This window comes from Macrobrachium rosenbergii, chromosome 45 (genome assembly GCF_040412425.1).
Source record: "Macrobrachium rosenbergii isolate ZJJX-2024 chromosome 45, ASM4041242v1, whole genome shotgun sequence".
NCBI classification, from domain to species: Eukaryota; Metazoa; Arthropoda; class Malacostraca; order Decapoda; family Palaemonidae; genus Macrobrachium; species Macrobrachium rosenbergii.
In genome coordinates, this window is record NC_089785.1 from 3428315 (window position 1) to 3449050 (window position 20736).

General features: G+C 41.9%; 1 pseudogene; it reads left to right on the top strand.

The window, feature by feature from the left end:
- The first annotated feature begins 9627 nt into the window (after window positions 1-9627).
- LOC136829664 (uncharacterized) lies at window positions 9628-11556 on the top strand (annotated as a pseudogene).
- The last annotated feature ends 9180 nt before the right edge of the window (window positions 11557-20736 follow it).

The window sequence follows — 20736 nt, forward strand, 5'->3', positions numbered from 1 at the left end:
AGATTCTGTTAGACCTCCTGGAGCAGTTGATAGAGAAGAGAGCCGTGGAACAAGTTCTGAAGTTGGATTCTCGGGTTCTACAACAGACTATTCTTAGTCCCGAAACAGTCGGGAGAGTGGAGACCAGTCTTGGATGTAAGCATCTTGAATCGCTTTATTTCGAAAGAAAAATTCAAGATGGAAACGCCCCAGTCGGTTCTCGGGGCTTTAAGACCAGGAGACTGGATGGTCTCTCTGGACTTACAGGACGCGTACTTCCATGTTCCCATACATCCTTAGTCAAGGAAGTACCTGAGGTTTGTGCTGGGGGGACGAGTCTTCCAGTTCAGAGCTCTCTGCTTCGGTTTGTGCACCGCTCCCATGATCTTCACGGTGATCATGAAAAATGTTGCGAGGTGGCTTCACCTGGCGGGTGTTCGTGTTTCGTTCTACCTGGACAATTGGCTCATACGAGCCTCTTCTCGGGGGGAGTGTCTGGAGGACCTGACTTTGACGCTGAATTTGACGAAGTCCCTGGGACTTCTTGTGAACTGAAGAAAAGTCCCATCTGATCCCGACGCAGTCCATCGTCTATCTGGGGATTCAGATGGATTCAGTGGCTTTTCGAGCTTTTCCATCCCGAGAACGGCAACTGCTTTGCTTAGAAAAAGTTTCGTCCTTCCTGGGGAAGGAAACATGCTCGGTGAGGAATGGATGAGTTTGCTGGGGACCATTTCTCGCTGGAGAAGTTTGTTTCCTTGGGAGGCTTCATCTCAGACCGCTCCAGTTTTTTATGGCGGAGAACTGGATGGACAAGGAGGATCTGGAAGAGACATTGACGATATCTCCTTTAATCAAGGATCATCTGAAGTGGTGGTTCGACCCCTTAAAGCTTGCGGAAGGGGTTTCTCTTCGTCTTCAGAGCCCCGACCTAGTGTTGTTTTCCGACGCGTCCAGGGAAGGATGGGGAGCAACACTAGGAGGGGAGGAAGTGTCAGGCACCTGGAGAGGGGAACAGGTGTCCTGGCACATAAATCTCAAGGAATTGGGTGCTATCTTTCTGGCCCTTCAATTCTTCGAAGTCCGAGTTTCAGGCAGAATTGTCCAAGTAAATTCGGACAATACCACAGCTCTAGCGTACCTCAAAAAACAGGGGGGTACTCGATCCCGTTCCCTGTTCATCCTAGCGAGGGAGATCCTGCTTTGGACTCATGCTCGGGGGGTCACAATTCTCACGAGGTTCATTGCGGGCGTGGAGAATATCCGAGCGGACCTTCTCAGTCGGCAACATCAGCTTCTACCGACCGAGTGGACCCTTCACAAGGAGGTATGTTTAGAGTTGTGGAGGATATGGGGACGTCCTCTAGTGGACCTCTTTGCTACGTCCAGGACGACAAGACTCCCCCTGTATTGCTCTCCTGTCCTAGACCCAGGAGCGTTAGCCATAGACGCCCTCCTCTGCGACTGGAAAGGCCTCGACCTTTACGCTTTCCCTCCCTTCAAGATCCTGGGAGAAGTGATAAGGAAATTTGCAACGTCGGAAGGAGCAAGGATGACTTTCATAGCCCCCTTCTGGCCAGCAGCGGATTGGTTCCCAGAGACCTTGGCCTTCCTAGTGGACTTTCCAAGGACGCTTCCACTGAGGGTGAACCTTCTCAGGCAGCCGCATTTCGAAAGGTTCCACAAAAACCTCCCTGCTCTGAGTCTGACTGCGTTCAGACTATCACAAAACTGGCAAGAGCAAGAGGATTTTCGAGAGCAGTGGCAAAGGCTATCGCCAGTGCCAGGAGACCTTCTTCGAATGCGGTCTACCAGTACAAGTGGGCTGTTTTTAGGAAATGGTGCAGGAGTAAAGGAGTTTCTTCGACCACGACCTCTGTACCACAAATAGCTGACTTCTTTTTTTATCTCAGGCATAAGGATAAACTGGCAGTCTCGACTATTAAGGGCTATAGGAGTATGCTATCGGCAGTCTTTAGGCACAGAGGCCTGAACTTGTGCGACAACAAGGATCTTCACGATCTACTGAGATCCTTCGAGACTGTCAAAATTCCTCAACTCAGGACGCCTTCTTGGAATCTGGATGTTGTCCTGAAGTTTCTTATGTCAAGTGCTTTTGAACCTCTGTCTTCGGCTTCCCTCAAGAACGTGACTAGGAAAGCTGTCTTCCTAACGGCTCTGGCGACAGCTAAGAGGATTAGTGAAGTGCAAGCCATTAGCAAACATATTGGCTTTAGGGGTCCTAATGCTGTATGCTCCTAAATCCTTTGTTCTTAGCCAAGAACGAAAATCCTTCAAACCCTTGGCCCAAGTCTTTTTGAGATCAAAGGTTTGACGGAGATGCTTGGGCAAGAGTCAGAAAGAGTCCTGTGTCCTGTCAGGGCTCTCAAGTTCTACTCTAGCCAAGACCAAGGAGACTAGAGGCTCATCGGACAGTCTGTGGTGTTCGGTAAAGAGACCTGATTTTCCCATGTCTAAGAATGCCTTAGCATTCTTTTTAAGAAGTACTATTAGAGAGGCTCATTCCTCCTGCCTAGAAGGTGACATGAGACTTTGAAAGTAAAGGCTCATGAAGTAAGAGCTATCACGACTGGTGGCTTTCCAAAAGAATATGTCCCTTAATGATATTCTTGGTGCCACCTTCTGAAGTAATTCAGTGTTCGCTCGCATTACTTATGGATGTGAAGACGACATTTGAAGACTGCTCTTCGCTGGGACCATACGCTTCCGCAGACACGATGTTGGGAGAAGAGGCAATACTCATCCTATCCTTTAGGGTTAGGTAGTATTTTTTAATCTTGTTGTTGTGTTTTTGGTTGTTGGGTGGCCATTGAGATGGACGTCCCAATTTTTTAGCCTATGTTAGGTTCATTGCCTTAGATAGGTCGGTCAGGTGGTTGGTCGTTGCTCCTTTTCCCTCTCTGTATGGTCGCATGATCTAGTCCTATTGTGGTCACGCCCCCGTGGACAGGTCATCTAGATCTCTCCAGCTTTATAGGTCCCTACCTTGCTGGAGACTCTAGAAAAGCAGAAGCAGGCTTGGGTGACAGATAACCTCGAAGTCAGCTATGCTAACAGGTAAGGAACCAAGGTGTCAATCGCCTACATTTATTTGTTTCCTAAATCCTATTCTGTCTCTTCCCACCTCCAACGGTGGGATTCAGCTATATATATATCTGGCAGGTAAGTGTCATGAACAAAATGATATTTTAATAATAAAATAAAGTTTGTTCATACTTACCTGGCAGATATATATACTTAGTGCCCACCGCCTCCCCTCTTGAGACAGTGGCACTAGAAAATCTGAATAGAAAATGGGAATGGTTCTGATTCCGCCTCCCAGCGGCGGGAATGAGTACTAACCACCTGGCCACACTGCGTGTGCCATGAGTTTTGAAATTCTGTCGGATTTCGGAGAAATACAGCTATATATATATCTGCCAGGTAAGTATGAACAAACTTTATTTTATTATTAAAATATCATTTTGCTGAAAAAATTCTATGGCTTTGTATAGAGTTCAAGAATGTGTTCATGAAGTATTATGCTAAAATTTGCCTTATTTCTCTAGTTATGGCCTCAAATGTAACAATAACTATATACCCATAAAGCACCAGTAGCGCAAATGATTTAGTCTGGTATAGTTTTTGCGATATATGTTAAAAAAAGCTTCCTTTGAAATGAAATGTACAATGTCAATAATATCCTACTTGGCACCTTTTTAGTTATTCCTAGCCATGACAATGCACGCGTCATGCCATAACGCCAACTGTGGCCGAGAGTTGCCCATAAACTTCCAAGCTAGAGGGTCACGTTTTTCACGCTCGCTAGCCTTGACTGAACTCTGTATTTTCTGAGGTGTTTTTGTTTTTTCACCATGCCTAAAAGGTCCAAGAGTTCACTTCATGCTTCTAGAATGCGGAAAAGCCAAGTGGAAAAGTCCAGGCAGGAAGTAGAAGAAAGAATTCAAGAAATTAGTGCCATAGAGGGGAATGGAGCGACGGAGAGAGAGAGAGCTGTCGCCCAGCAAACGGTGCAGGCAGCGATCTCTGCTGACCAGAGGCCAACCACATCCACCCCTAAACACCTCTTTATTCGTTCGTCACTACTGAAGGGCAAAGATGTTTTAGAAGAAGAAAGCAGTAGCTCGGAGGCTGATATTATAGACGATCCTGAAAATAAAATTATCATAATAAGTGAAGCAAGACTTGATGAATTACTTGAATCACGAATCCCTAGTTGTGAATGTAAAGTAATTCCCAGGATCCATGTGGCAAGGGATGGATTCGAGACACTAATAAAAAAAGTGTAGGCAACTATGATACCCTAGAGTAATACCTTGCAACAAGATCAGACGGGGGGGGGGACCAGGAACCTAAAATTTATAATAATGTGTCTTAGGCATATGAATAATCAATTAATATTCTTATTTATAATCATTTTGCATTAATTGATACCCAAAAATAAAATTAAAACCATAGAATTAATTGTATCACAGTCTTTGAAGGCGCTTTTACTTTTTTTATGTAACTAAAACTTTGAAGGTCCGTTTCTCAAAACATAAGTTTCTCGCCTTTAAAATGCATCTCCTCCCTTAGTATTGGACCAATCTAAATGAAATTATATATATAACATGGGGAAACATGGTAGATTAATAAAATGCTGGGGATTTTTAATACTTTGAGTTGCTGATTTTGGTCATTTTTTTCTGTCATTTTTCCGGGAAAATTTCATAAAAAAAAAAAAAAAAAATTCATATCTCGAAGAAGAATTGAAAAATCAAAAATCCCTGGCATTTTATTGAAGGTTCATAAGTGTTTTATATGTGGTTCAAATCCCATCCCTTAAAAACTAAAAGCAAAGGAGAAGATGCATTTTGAAAATGGCCAATTTTGGCCAAAAATCGCTCTGGCGTCACAGAACTTAAGGTCATTGACCAAAAATTTTTTCCCCCAGAAGTTCCACATAATGTCCTTAAACAAACCTCCTATATATCAACAACCTGTCATTAAAAAAGTGGGAAACCGGCCGATCCCCTTAAGGGTGATAGCATTCCCCTTGGCCAAGTCCTTCAGTTGAAGGAAATAGATCTCTTGTCCTCGGGAGGGATGTATACTTCTTAGAAGTTTCAAACAGTCTTGCCCACCCTGGGAACTCAGAAAGAAACCCCGAGTGGATTGCAATTCTCAGCTTTAGGAACCTAGCTCATACACCGTACGAGCTGTTGAGTGGGTTATCTGACAGAGCTCTGGTTCTTAAGACTGTTTTGTCTCCTTGCTTTGTTTCTTTACTTATCTTAGCCTCGGTGAAGAGAATAGGCAAACTTCATGGCCTTTGATGCTAGCATTTGGGAAGGGGATTTGAGACATCAGAATCCATAGGTCCCTCAAGCTGGATTTGAGTCTGTTTCAGTCCCCTCAGGAAGGACTTTGTGGATATGATTGGAATGAGATGCTACTTTGTGCAATTAGAGTGCTGCGTCACTACCTACAGAGAACTCGGTATCTCAGGCCTGAGTGTCAGCGCCTCTTCATTAGTACTGACTTGGCCAAGGAAGAGGTGAACAAGAACACATTCTCTTTTGAGCTTCATGAGACAGCAACAGGCTTGCTCTTCGTTTGACAAGTTAAATGGGAGTTCAGTCTGGGCGAGAGATCACGAAGTCAGGGCCATCACCCATCCCTTGCATTCCAGAAGAACCTGTCAGTCCAGCAGATAATACAGGCAGGTATGTGGTTGCACCAGACCACATTGATCTTGTATTATCTTCAGGACTTGCCCGTAAGTCTGTGGACATGCTTTTCCTTGGATTTTGTGGTGGCTGCCTAACAAGTTGTGTAGTTCATTCTGCTCCCTTAGGGGCCATGTGCATCTCGTCAAACTCGTCAAAGGTGTTCAGTAAGCAGAAATGAAGGGGTGTGTATGACTGTTATCCTCTCTAATCTCTTTTACCTGTCTCTCTCTTTAGACAAAGAGACAGGTAGCGAGCCACCACATGCTGGATGGACGAGTTTGCGGGTGACCTCATGAAGAGGGCATCGTGTCCTTCATCTTACTTAGATAGTTTGGATGCATGTCCCTCCTCTCTGTACCTGTTGGTCTGTTGGTCTTTCAGCAGTTTCATTGTCTCTGACAGTCTTGGGTTCTTCTAAGTCTATTTTTCAAAGTAATGACACAACTCGTTATTGTAATCCCAGAAGTCTAGCAGTTGCACAGTCCTATATATCCAACAAGCTAGAGGTGCAGGATTCCTCCCTAAGCTCTTCCAGACCAGGAAGGTATTCCCAGGTTAGGTAGAACCAAAACAGTTGGTTCAGAGATTTACCCATACTCCTCCCTCTAATGGGTAAGTCACCTATGTAAAGACCAAAGGTTTGTATTTGTGTAGGAACAAATTATAGATTTTGAAGTATATATAGTAAACCCCCTGTATTCGCGGGGGATGCATAATGCACCCCCCCGTGAATAGCTAAAACCGCGAATACTTAAAACCCCTCTAAAAATACGTAGAACTGCCTATTTTGATAGTTTGAATACAAAAAACCCTCTAAAAATGCTTATACCTGAGTATTTTAATAGTTTTATCACAAAAGTGCATTTAGTCATGAAAATTATGTGAAAATACAGTAATTAGTGAATATTTCTCAGTGAAAAATACCGATTAATGGGCGAATTTTCCACGAATAATCGGTAGATACATTCCACAGAGAAATCTGCAAATAGTGAGGCCGTGAATACGGGAGTTTACTGTAATTTATATTTTTTCGTAACATACAAACCTGAAGATCTTTGCAATTACAACCCACCTCAGCCACCCCTCATTCTGGTACTTGGGCTGAAAGGCAAAGTGGAGTGCGGACCGACAAGTGGGCGGGGCTTCCCCCCTGCCATCAGTAGCTAACAACCTTGTTTGAAAGTTAATGGCCATTCCAGCTTGTGTTCAGAAGTAAAATCCCATGTAAAGACCTTCAGGTTTATATGTTAGGACAAATACAAATTACTTTATAAAATTTGTAATACTTTCCCCTGATGAGTGTGAATGTAAAATTTGTAATACTTTCCCGTGATGAGTGTGACTTTGGTTGTGGACTCACCCAGCTCTGTAGGCAAGGCAATTACTAAGGAAGGATAGGGAAGCCATTTGTGCCCTCCTTTCTTGATTTGTTATCTACCTCAAACTCCTATTCACTCGTTCCTCATGCTGCAGGCATAGAGAAGGGAAGTCTAAGCCCGTATTTGAAATCTGGATAGGCTTCTTTCCACACGTGCTTTTGTGTCGAATTGAGTTTTGGCATGTTAGCCTGGTGCTTGAGCCATTCCCCCTCACTGCTACTCTTCGGAGTAGCACTTGGGGATGTGTGACCTATTCATGCTGATGTTTCCAATACAAATACAAACCTTCGGCCTTTACACAGGATTTAGCTTGAAGACGCGAGCTGGAACAGCCGTTCAATTTTCAGACCAAGTCATTAGTTACTGACGGTAAGGGGAAGCCCTGCCCAATAGTCAGTCTACACTTTGCATTCAGTGGCCATGTATGAAGACGTCTCTGCACTTCTTTGCGTAACTGCTGTTTGCTTTTGTTTGGTTTTTTGTTGATATATTTTTGTGTGATTGTTGTTTGTTATAGAGGCTGTCCCCAGTTTATGTCGGAGTTCTGTTCCTGAAGTGCAACGGAACCTGGAAAACGACGTCAGCCTGAACACTGTATTAAAAATTTATAAAAATAAGAAAATGTTATGACTTCCTTACTTAAATAATTTATGAAGATAAGAAAAAATTCGTAATGTAAACAATTTATAAAAATGAGAGAAAGAGAGGAGAGACTGTTTGTCCAGCACCGTTCACGTCAATATGTCAAGAAGTTTGACAGTTACGCCTACATACCTCTCCCGCTTGTGTACCAGAAAAAAGATTGTGAATGCCACAGTTTTGCTAAAATTATTATAATTTACTATATTTTCCTAGTTATTGAAATGCAAAAAGTTGTAATTATAGCATGGAAAATATGAAAAAATGAATGACAAAGTAATGCCATATTTATTTATAAAACTGTACAAAACAAGTAAACATACATGTTACATACGTATAAAAATCTCTCCCTCTTTCTCTCTCTCAAGATAGTGACTTGATGTAAGCCTTGGGAAAGAAACAGCTTGCCCTGGTTATAAACCAGTTTTTCATATAAGTAACTTACCAAGTAATTACATAGCTATAGTTTCTAACTTGCACAGCAACTTTTTCTTTAAAAATCACGGTGGCACTTCAATAGTTTAGTGTAGGTGACAAACCCCACCCTATAATGGGAGTACTGGAAACAACTTAGCAGAAAACTGTGTTCGATGTGTTATCCTTAACACTAAAGGTTGGGGATGAAGGAAACACCGAAATATCAAAAGTAGGTTCTTAATGTCTAGTGGAGTTAACAAATTCACAGAGGTGCTTATAAGTGAAACGGACAGTCCTGTACTGGCAAAGCATTGCTGCCAGACGGACAAGGTTTGGTCATTACATATCGTACATGACACATATAGGAATGACATACATTTAATACGTTAGGGAGGTATATAAATGGATATGAAATATAAAAGAATGTAATGCATATATATATATAAAGGTTCATATATCATACTGAGTATGTCTTACTGTGCCATGTGCGTGTTCGATGTGTTATCCTTATCACTAAAGGTTGGGGATGAAGGAAACACCGAAATATCAAAAGTTGGTTCTTAATGTCTAGTGGAGTTAACAAATTCACAGAGGAGCAAATTATGTGCTTATAAGGAAACTGAGCGGTCCTGTACTGGCAAAACATTGCTGCCAGACGGACAAGGTTTAGTCATTACATATCATTACATGATATGTAATAACCAGTTTGTTGCTTATCTGGGGATGAAATTAGCTGTCTCTTGTTGGGGGTTTTCCAACGAGAGATGGATAGACAATTTTCTACCACTTTTGAGAACTGTAATGGGTTGGCCTCTAGACCTCAAGAACCTGTACACTAGGGTTATGAGAAAAAAAATATTTTTCAAATTTTAATACTCCTGCTATTTTATGTGATGAGATTCCTATCACTTATTATAAAAATCACCGTTATTTTGATATTGTGTGAAAAAAGGTCCCCCACCGATGCATTAAAGTTACCGAGTTCTCACCAAAATAGGGAATTATTGTTGAAAAAATTTTAGAGACATTTTATGCATTTTGTTATCTTAGACACCTTACAAACAAGTATTTTATATGCTATTCAAGCAGAATGAGTAATGCCTTGTTGATAATTCAGGTTTCATGAGCCCAATTGTATTTTAATTTGAGACTATTGATCACAATTTAACAAGTGATAAACCCTAGAATAGAAACCTTGGGTGATTTTCTCCAGAGTAAATTTGATGATGCAATACTACCACAGTGTGTTTGGGTGTATTGCATCATCATAGGCTGGCTCAGTAGGTTCAGTAATGTTCAGTTCCCTCTCGGACTTGACAGCCTTTGGATGTGCTGCCTGGCTCTCTCACCAGGTAATTTCTATAGGAGTTTGCATTAATGCTACTGAAAAGAGGTTTGCATTTTAGTTTTATACTCATACTGAAGTGTTGATTTGCAGTCCTAACAATCATATGTCCTTGTATTTCAGAGAAACGGGAAACATGGCGTACTTTAAGTCTAGTGATACTGTGAAAAAGAATGCACAAAATGGACTTCAATCTACCATCATCCATTCATACAATGCGGCGTGATCTTCCTCGTGTTGAATGCTTGACAAGTTTCACCAGGCTACCTCAAAAACGGCATGTTTTGGGAAGATACCACATGTTACTGGAAGAAGACAAAATGAAAAGTACTAGGATAAAACGGATTTGTCAGGAATTATCAGAGTTGTGGGGAAAATTCAGCTTTCCTACTCTCAGTCAGCAAGCCATTGATGCACGACTGACAAAAATGATACTTTTATATGAGAAGAATCAACGTAGACCAAAGGAAGGCTTTTTGAATGGTATGAAGAGCATTTTTGACATCACCAAAGTTGATGGTGTTTGGCTGTGCCGTGAGGATAAAGAGCTTTATCACAAACAAATTGAGTCAGGTGGGAAGGTTGGATACACCACTCACAAGCCAGCACCTAAGTCCTCTATACATCCTTCAAAAGACAGAGACATCTTCCAATATCACATGAACAAAGTGCTACTATATCTGACATGGAAAGTGAATCTGTTAGTTCAGGTGAAAATGTTAGCAGTGTAACAGAGGACAGTTCTGATGAAGAGCCAGTGCCGAACAAGAGAAAAACCATCTGCTACACACCAGGCCACAAAATTAGTGGGCATCTAAAGTTTGTGCAAGTCTTGCAGAAGAAGGCGTGCCTCTTCCTACACCAACACAATCAGGAGTATGGCGAGGAGTTACCAGACTTGCAGAAAAAAAGAAGGGTGAGATTAAGTCACTTCTAAAGGAAGAGAAGGATTATTGTCTCCATTTTGATGGGAAAAGATTAGTGAACAGGAATACCAAGTGGTCTGCATCAAAAGTGCAACTAGAGATGTAAGACTAGGGGTTGTACGGTGCAAAAAGTGGATCTTCAAAAGATATATATGATGCACTCGAGAAAGTTATTGATGAATATGATGCCTGGTCAAGCATTAAAATGATTGTGTGTGACACAACTGCCGTAAACACTAGACGTTCAAATGGTGTGGTTGCAAGAATTCAGAGAACTATGAATGAAAAGGGCTTAGACGTGCCTCAATACATTGGGTGTCAGCATCACATATTGGACAGAATATTGAGGCATGTTCTTGACTTCTATGTTTCTGAAACAACTACAAAGCCGAGTCTGAACTACAAATTTGTCGATGAACTGTTAGAAAATTATAATAATCTACAAACTGAGTACAAGGCAGAGACTCAAATGGAAAAGACTGAGAACCCGGGTTGGAGAGATGACATCAAGTTCTTATATGAACTATGCAAAGCATTCCAGCATTACAAGAAGCATGATTCATTCCCAATTATCAAATGGAAGAAATTGCCTTCACTACACAGTGCCCGATGGAACTCGAGGGCCATTTATACGCTCCTTGCATACTTTTTACTACCATCATGGCGTAATATTTTGGAACGTCCAGTGAGTTTCATCGCCAACAGCTGGCAAGAAGCGTGGTTCACTGATCAAAAATTCAAGGAAACCAGCTACAAGGACCTCCACTTTGAAATTACAGAGTTGAGATGTGCCAGTGCCCTGAAATTCTTGAAAACTCATTGGAACAGGGCACCGTCAGTGCTTGATATTCCACGATCAAACATGATAGCTGAGAGAGCTGTTAAAGTGATGGAAGAATTTAGTGAAATATGCAAAAAAGACAAGTATTTAAACGATCGGTTTGTTGTCACCAACAATATCTAGTTTGAGATTTTTTTTTTTGCACCAATATCAAATAGGCCTATTGAAATGTTTCATACAAAAATGGCTTGTGTGGGGGACATATTTTCAAATTTGAATAAAATGAATTAGGTTTTTGTGATTAGTACCAAAATGTTCAATAAATCTCATACCAGGCAAAATTTTTTATTTTGAGTCATAACCCTACTGTACACCTCAGATGTCTCAGAGGGGAGATTAGGGAGCCATTCTGAGAAACATTTGATGTCAGGGAGTTGGAATGTAAACATCCCACAGCTCTTGGCAGTTTAGAATGGTCTAATGCAAGTCTCGATTCTTACATAAGACGAAAAAGGAGACATATCAAGAGATGTATTGCAACAAGCTAAGCTGTTGCTTGTTCAACTTTCATGTGTTTCTCTTCCTTTTGGACGTGGGTCTTGACACAGCCTGTGAGGTGCGAGCGAAGTGGCTGGTACCTTTGGGCAGTTACTGACTTGTCATCTCAAGAGCTTGGCCATTTTTGCTTCTTTCCAGCATTACACTGGAGTTTTGATAATCACGATGTTAAAGGTGATCGTCTTCGATGCAGTGTGGTATGACCGGGACCTTTGAAATGGTTTAAGGAGACATAGCTGCAATGTTATAAGAAGAACTGGGCTTATGGACATTTCATGAAGTCCTGTTAGCGTTTTACGCTTTTATCATCGAAGAAGGAGTGAGAGACGAGTGGGAAGACTGATGTGACTGTTGCTTACCGCTGGTACGTAGGTTTGTGCACACCTACGTGGATTTCTGCATGTGCTACTTTATGATATGCTGTAACTGCCCTCACCAAGATTGGTGCACTGACTGTCATTTACTTTGCAAATGTTTAGAGAACTCTCGGGAGGAGAAAGGACCATTTCTTCCTACCATGGGAGATACTGCAAAATGCTTTTTGAAGATTCTTGAATCGACTCTAAGTTAAACGCGCTATTGCAATACACTCCCTGAACACCTGAATTCGCCCTTGGTCCCACTACCCCGAACAACTCTCAATTACCAATCCACTATTGGGAATTTTAACAGCTAGTGTTACCAGCACTGCAGGTAAAATCTTGTCACTTGAGCTACCATAACAAACGGTTGGCAATACTGACACAGGTGTGTGCCGACACTCCCACTTTCATCAATTACTTTTTGTTCGCGCTGCTGGAAGGTGTTTCCTTCTGCAGTGCGAGGCTTTAATCCTATTGCCCGACTTCTCTTTGTATTTTGGACCTCTGGTGAAGACCTGGATTGTATTTACCGGTTTCTTCTGGTTTTTCTGGATATCTTCGATGTGGAACGTCTTTTAGAATTGGACTCGCTGGTTCCCGGTCTCGATTGGTCATCATGGATTCTTTCACCTTCTACTACCTCACCTTCGGCTTCGACATCGACCTCGACTGCCCCTATGACTGTGGATGCTGGAGCTCATCGCTTCTTCATTCTGCCAGAGACGGATGAGTACCTTGAGACACGATAGACATTTGTCAGGTATGTAGGAAGGTTAAGTGTGATGTCCAGACTCATTGCGATGAATGTTCCGATTGGAAGGCACAAGAGATGGAGGATTACATTCATCATCGCAGTCTTTGGCTAGTAAGGGCGGCATATGTCGGTCAGATTCTCGTTGCCTCAAGTGTCTCAGGCTTCTGCTACAGATCAATTGATGGATTTAGCGAGTTCAGAGGTAGTCAAATAGATACAGAATAGGATTGCAAGTAGTATGGAAAATTTAATAGCTAGTCTTCTTCAACATTTCTCAGATAGGGATAGTAGTAGTGTTAGGATGTCTAATCCTTCTCCTTTTCAGCTCCCTTGCCTGTTCTAGAACCAGCCCTAACGGGTGCTGAGGGTAATGGCAGAACCCAAGCCTCCAAGTGGGTATGGTCTGCCGGCCCCTCGGCGCAGAGCAGGCAGTGAAGGTTCCCCCAACCCCTTGTAGCATTGATAAATTTAATGTTAATAATGTTAGTCAGGATCGAGATCTAGGTGAGATAAAGGAGGATAGGTTTGGGTTAGGTAGTGAGGAGAAGATATTAAAGGTGCAGAGTCATTCTCCTGGATGGGTTCCGGTTTCGGTTTGAATGGTTTTTGTGCTCTGGCAAGAGTTTTGCCTTCATCACTTCTTTTTGGTCTGGCTCAGTCTCAAGTCAATGTTTCAGTTACGGTGGTGCAGAATCCTTCTGCTTTTGCTCCTAACTCATTTCCGACCGTTTCTGAATCTCCTACTGTGGTTTCCTCCTTCCCATGTTTTCTACTCCTCCATCTAGTAAGGTGGATTCTGGTGTGTCCTTTTGGCTTCTAAAAGTAGTTTATGGACCTGCAATTGGATGTGGTGGAATATAAGGCAGATTTGCTGGTCTTTCGACGGATACAGACCCTATGGTGAGAGGTTATTTTTCTAATGGTTTCTGTGACATTAGAGAGTATGTGACACAGCAGTGTCCAGAATTCATGTCGGATATGTTTCAGGATTATTGAGGGGGGACAGATTCGGTGTACTTTCTGTCCTTTTCGTTCTATGCTTTCTTCAGGGTTATCTGTCGCTGAGCCTTAACATCGGCCTCCCAATGCTTAGGAACTGGTATGGGCGTATGACATGCATGAGGGGTGGCACCTTCCCTCAGGTGAATGTGGTGAGGGGGCCTTTCATCATCGGCAAAGGGTTTCTTGAAACGTTGAAAGTAGTCTTTGCAAAACGTTGCAGCAGCCAGTCCCTCAGCCTAGGGACATTTTCCTCCGTGGCAGGGTATGGCATCTCGCGCTCACGACCAACATCCCCTGCCCGTGAGCGACCATTTTCTTCATGCGTCTGGTGGGGGTTAGTCGACACAGGGGGTTTCTGAGTGACGTCATGCACGGTAGCAACAGTATGATGGGGAAACTTTGCATGCACTAGGCCTAGTGATTTACACACTCCCAAGGACATATAAAAACGAGTAGCACCTTGCACAACAATAACACTAGTGCTCACTGATTTATGCCCCAATTCTATTAGCATATCAACGGTCCCGTATATTTTTAATGACTTCTCCCCTGCGTGATTTACAATTACATTACACAGAGAGAGGTTAGGTACCTTCAAACCTAATTTTGGTAACAAATCTACCCCTACTATACACACTTCTGCCCCAGTGTCTGGAACAGCCTCAACAATGACACTCTCACATGAAAACTCATGCTTAATCTTTATTTTCACCGTCGGCAGTTTCCCCACTGCCGCACATAGGCCTACCTACCTTTTATCCGCAGGTGGATAAGCAACAGTGCATGATGTCACAGACGCATCCACAATAGGCGCCGTTTTGGCGGGCCCTTGTGTCCCTTGATGACAGAATTTAGCAAAGTGCCCCATAATACCACACTGAAAACATTTAACATTATCAGCAGGGCATTTTCCCTGCCAATGAGAACGACCACCACACTTTTTACACCTGGCATCTGACTTACTGCTGCCAGTTGGTTTCGAACTGCCACGGCCCCGGCCGCGTCCCTTGTCACCATTGTTAGACCTATAGCTAGCAATAACTTTACTATCACCTTCTACCCCACTTTCAACTAGGCCTGAGCCTATCTCATCCCTTTTTACCAAACTAGCAACGTTTGCTCTTCCGCGAGTGCTAATACTATCCTTTTCTGCGGATTCATAAATTTCACATTTGCGTAACAGTTTCTGCACAGTATTGAAATTTTCATGATCCTGTAGGATTTCTTGCTTAAGTCCCACATTGCTTAAACCACTTGTTATCCGCTGAACTAACACAAAATCATTCAGATCAGCGCTGAAAAAAACTTGTCCCACGCCACTGCCTTATTAATGGACTTCGTTGTAATCTCCTCCAGTTTGTCAAATGCCTCAGAGGACGTTAATGAGTTCCACTGAGCTCTGAGTGTGTTGCATCTATAGCCATCCTTAGTTTCTCATCGCAGTTTAACTGTATACTGATAAGTGCATTCTCTCCTGAAACGTTTCCTAAGGCCAGCCAATCGCTCATAGAGCGGCACCATTCTCGAAAACTGCTTTGTGTCATCTCATAGCTACACTTATCAGGGCACATCGCCGGACACCTGCCGAGGCTGATCCATGTGGCCTTCCTTGAGCCATGAGGCCAACCAAAGCCTGTAACAAGTCCTGTCCTCGTTGCGCCGGCGTGTCGGTGTTGCATTCCTGTTTGCAGTGCCCCTGGGGGAACGTCTTGCTGTGCCCTGGGTGTACTGTGAGGGCCTCTATCTTAGCATCTTGTAGGTCCTGCTGTAGAAAGAGAATCACTGCGCCATGTAAGCAGGTTGAGACATACTCGGCAATAATTGGTTCCTTTAATGTTGGGTAGATGGTTACAGATCAAGGGATGAGCCAGTACTGTCCTTGCCCGGACTCCGTGCAAAGAGATACACACAATCGGGAAAACATATCGTACAACATTAGGCTAAACATTCCTACACATTGTTTTTTTTTTAAATGCTGATCACACCTAATGGCACACAGATATAAACTAACTTTAGCAGTAGGTAAGTATCCAAATAATTTTATCATGAAAATTTTCATATACAGTACCTAATAAGTCCATCATTGATGACTTGGCAGTTGTGATACCACGTAACATCTAATAAATCGATTAATCGTCACCTATGCATGAATTTCTCGGAATAAAGACAGTTTTCTTGTTCATATTAGGGATGCTAGGTTGCTTGACAGGGCACTGTTTGATTAAGCTGTTACAGTACTGCAGTGACTTGCATTAACAGAGAGAGAAAGATGTTCTTTCTGCCCCCTTTGCAGGTTGTCAAGGAGATGTACATAGGTGGAGTGCCAGTCGTTTGGATTATACACCAGTTTCTTGCTGGAGCTGAATGTCGAGGTGTTTTTTTTTTTTTCACTGGTTGATTAGTAGGATCATGGAAGAAGGAGCCTTCTGTGTGGAACTATTTTGTGATGTTTTGACTTTTGTGGTTCTCAGCAGGTGTGTTTCAGAGGGAATTGGTCCATCTTGAAGCCAGGAAGAATCTCTTCAACGACAGTTCTGCTCTTGAGCAGAACTCATTGTACATCGTGTTTTTCTGCCAAATCCTCTTTCTGTCCCTACAGGGAAGGACTGCCTTTTCATGATGGATCTGTGTGAAACATGAATGTATCATGCTCTAGATGGTTTTCCATGTTCTGAGGAGCACTTAATAGTCTTGCCCACACCTGAAGTTAGTCCTCTTGTGCAAGAGATGTCTCCTCTGAGTTTTGCACAGGTGGCCTTTGAGCCCCTGAGGCTGACCTGCTTTAGAGAGTGACTTTTCCTATACTCCAGCCAAAATGACTACAAATATGTAGTACATTTTAGATGATGCCACCTTTCCCAGATATGATTCATAAAACCTGAAACAAAGTTTGGACATTGTGTAGGTGTGGTAGACAGGTTGACACATCTTTTGTATACAAAGTCAGAAAGGGTAAACCACTTGACACTTGTTCTGTGTGTATAACCATGAAGATGTAAAATTAGTGAAAGAACTGAAATTGGTAACAAGTAGAGAATGATTTACATATAGTAAAAAAATATATATAGTAAATTAAGAGTTGAAATCATGCATTCAGTTGTGTTCATCACAAGGTTGGATGTCCAATAGGAAGGTTTATTTTATAATCATCTAAATGAATCATAAAATACCCACAATTTAGTCAGTGAGATAAAAAAAAAATTGTTGAATAGTTGTTGACTTCTTAAGTTGTGGTAGATTAAGTTGGCCTTGTCTCTTGCTTGTTCCTGTAGGCATTACTTTAGGTCAGTGGTTCTTAAACTTTTGCCTTGTGCCCCCCTCTGCATTATGTATAGATCCCATGCCCCCCTACCCCTGAAATATTGCCAACTATAAACAATATGTTGTGTATTTGTATAATATGCTTCATTGCTTATGAGTATATGAATGAATGATAGACTTTTGTTTCATTGCTGTTAAATTTTTTATAAGTATGCATTATACTATATTTCAGTGGAATAAACAATGCTCATAGAAAACAGGTAAAACAAACATATGATGAAACCAAATTTTATCGTGATCCTTATGCAAACAGTTTCAGCATTATACAGATCACATTGATAGAAAATGTTAGAAAAAATACTAATTACTACAAAAATAAATATAATTTTCACTATTAATACAATTATTCGTGGATCATGACCACATCAAAAATCATTACACCTCCTTAGTGATTTACTTATCCATATTGATGACTCCATTTCTTGGAGCTCGCTCTGGGGGTAGTAACCCCAGCTTTACATTTAGCTTTTCTCTGGTATCTAGCAACGGAATTACCTAGAAATAAGTGCTGAATGGATTATTTCACCGGGTGACATGGGCCCCTCCCCAGAAATAGATTTTTCCTTTGTCAAAATCCTTTTTATAACAATTTTTTGTCATCTTTACTAGTTTAACTGTATGTTATATTATCAACAAAACAGTGGATTATAGCCAGTGGCCTTTTTGACCTGGTAGTACTCATCAGTGGGTTGGGAGATACTGGCTCTTGGCCAACTAGTCAGGGAATATTTGTTGGTGTTGGCTCAATGTACATCGGAGATTGCTTGCCATATTAAGCTTGTTTCTTTTCTTTGTTTTGATTCCAACAAATGCCGAAAACCCTACTTCACACAGGTAAGTAGAAGAAAAGGGGAAAATTACTTGTAGGATTCACTGACTGATTTTATGGTAAACTGAAAGATATTTTATCCCAAAATTTTCCATACCAAGAGAGGTAAAATCATCCATTGCCACAGAATTGAACTTCAGTTTGAGGGACTGTTCTTGTAAGGCTTCTGGAATATCATCGGCTTCCAAGGAAAAGGGGTTCCTGGCAAGATTGAATACAAAACTCCTCTCACTGATGTTAGGAAAATAATTTGAACTTGTTTTCCAGTCCTTGAAGGTGATCTTCCATCTCGGTTTTAAGGTTGTCACTGAAGTTCTTCTCATTAAAGATTTCATTCAGATGAGGAAAGGATGGTGTGTTCTTCTGGATGCGACGCTTCCACAGCTGCAGCTTGCCAATGAATGTTCGAATTGCATCGGAACGAGCAATCATAGTTGTATCTTTTCCTTATAACTGCCAGTTCAAGACATTTAAGGCTTCAAAAATATCAGCAAAGTAAGCCAAGGACAAGCCAAACTTCCTCTGAATTAAATGCTAGGCACTTGTTGTGAAAACTTACACATTTCACTACCTTGTTGGGCCCCTAGGCGCCAAAACGCACGTTGTCTTTCCTGGTTGCCCATGGGCCGGACGAATGTGCTTTGGTCCCATCTGGGTGGCACTGATACGTGGTCTGAACATGTCCATTTGGCGGGAAAGCCACAATTACGCCTCATCGGACGACGATGAAAGGTGGAAGCTGGCTCAAATGACCGTCTCTCTGATCCAGAACATCATAGAAATAGTTTGTTGAAGTGTAGGTACTACGAGGTTCTTTGTTATATTACCCGTCTTATGGTACAGCAAGTGAGGTAGGACAAGTGACTGAGATTTGTAAATGTGTCCACTGAGGTTCAGTTCCTAAATTATTTTAATCTTGCAATAAATATTTTGCCAGTTAATATTTGATTAACGTAACGAAGCCTGCGTCAGCTTCAAGGGTAATGTGAGATTTGGTTTTTTTGGGATATAATTCATCTGGGGAAAATTCCTTAACATATGCATTTAGTGATGAGTATTTGTTTGTAGATAATAGTTGTTAATAAATTAGTTTTTAAGTCAACATTTTAAAACTGTTGTCTCATTGAGCCTTCCCTAGTTTGTAGACGTCCTCATCATCCTTTGCAATCCATAGCTAACAACATCAGCAAAGAAACAGTGCGTTGTGGATGAAAATTCACAACATTTTATGGTCCTTCAAACCGGATTGCAAGGACGAGAGCAGTCTTCAGCGGTTGCGCTACTGAGGCTATGGTATTTAACGTGTTAGTCTTGGGGCATTCGTAACTGCCCAATAGAATCCCCGATGTTGAAGGGGCTGAAATTGAGTTAATTAGGAAACCCGGTGGACTAGTGAGTCATTTTGAGTCTGATAGCCTACCCTTTTTTAGACATAGGTATCATTTAATAATTCTGTACATAGGCGGTAATGACTTGGCAAATGATCCAGTGCTAGATGTTTGGGAACGTTATTGCGCCTTGATAGAGCGCTTAAGACAAATCGCAGTTACTGTTGACTATATGCAACGTAGAAATTAGAACTTACGAAGAAACGAACTGTTTTAACATTGATCTTGAGCAGTATGATGCTGATGTAAAAAACTTTAATGCTCGTTTGAGAAGGTATTGTGCTAGAAGTAGGAGATATCAGGTTAGGCATTTAACGATGAATGCATGGGTGTACTGACGCAACTGGACCGCTGATAATGTTCATTTCATCAGTAGTGTAAGAAGTGCGCTTGCCAATCGCTTTGCGAAACTCGTGCGTAATGAACAAGCCCGCCAAACAGATTAAAGTAGTCACACCCTCTTCTTTACACATTGGTAATGTAAATCTATCACCCTTCTTCCATCAAAATGGTGAACCACACAGAACCTAAGTTCTTTACTGCTGTAACCAACCTGCTACTGAGACACTTTAGACCAAGCACACCGAGACCTGGTCAAGTCTCATATCCTGTTTATGAAGAAACGCTGGATAGAATAAAAGCGGATGAGAAAGTACTTAAAGATGCGTACATCCAGTCATTAGTAAGTATTGACCCCCAAGTTGAAAGTGAAGTTAGGATTAGACTGCGCTCGCAAAGCCATAACCGTGATTGTTGACAGAATAAGTTCCCTATCAAACTCTGTTCAACCCAAGAAAGAATTACCACGACTTAAGGAGACTCCCTTGCCCACCTTCAGTGGGGGAGAGAAGCGAATATAGCAATTTCATAGTATTGTTTGATGTGCTAGTTCATGATCGGCCTGATCTAGGCGACATGACTAGATTTACTTATCTAACTGGATCGTTGAAAGGAGAGCCCCTCAGACTGATTAGCAGCCTGAGTATAACTGCGCGTATAACTATGCCTTATCAAGAAAGCTGTTGAAAGAGAGCTATGGTGACATGCACCAAGCGTTGGTCGTGTTGCATTGTAAGTTAGCCGGAAGTTCGGGGTTGAAGTTGCTGCCCTTACCGAACAAATTAAACGGCTTAGCGGGGCAGCATTGTATAGAGGGATGAATAAATTTGTTTGTATCTAGCATTTCCCAACGTTTTGTGAGAGAGAGAGAGGGAGAGAGAGAGAGCGAGTGTAATTGTCGTTGTGAGTGGTTCGGTTGTTGGAGTTCGTTTACGGCGCTGTCTGTCAGGAGTTTTTTGGTTTTGGGGAAGTCTTGAATACTTGA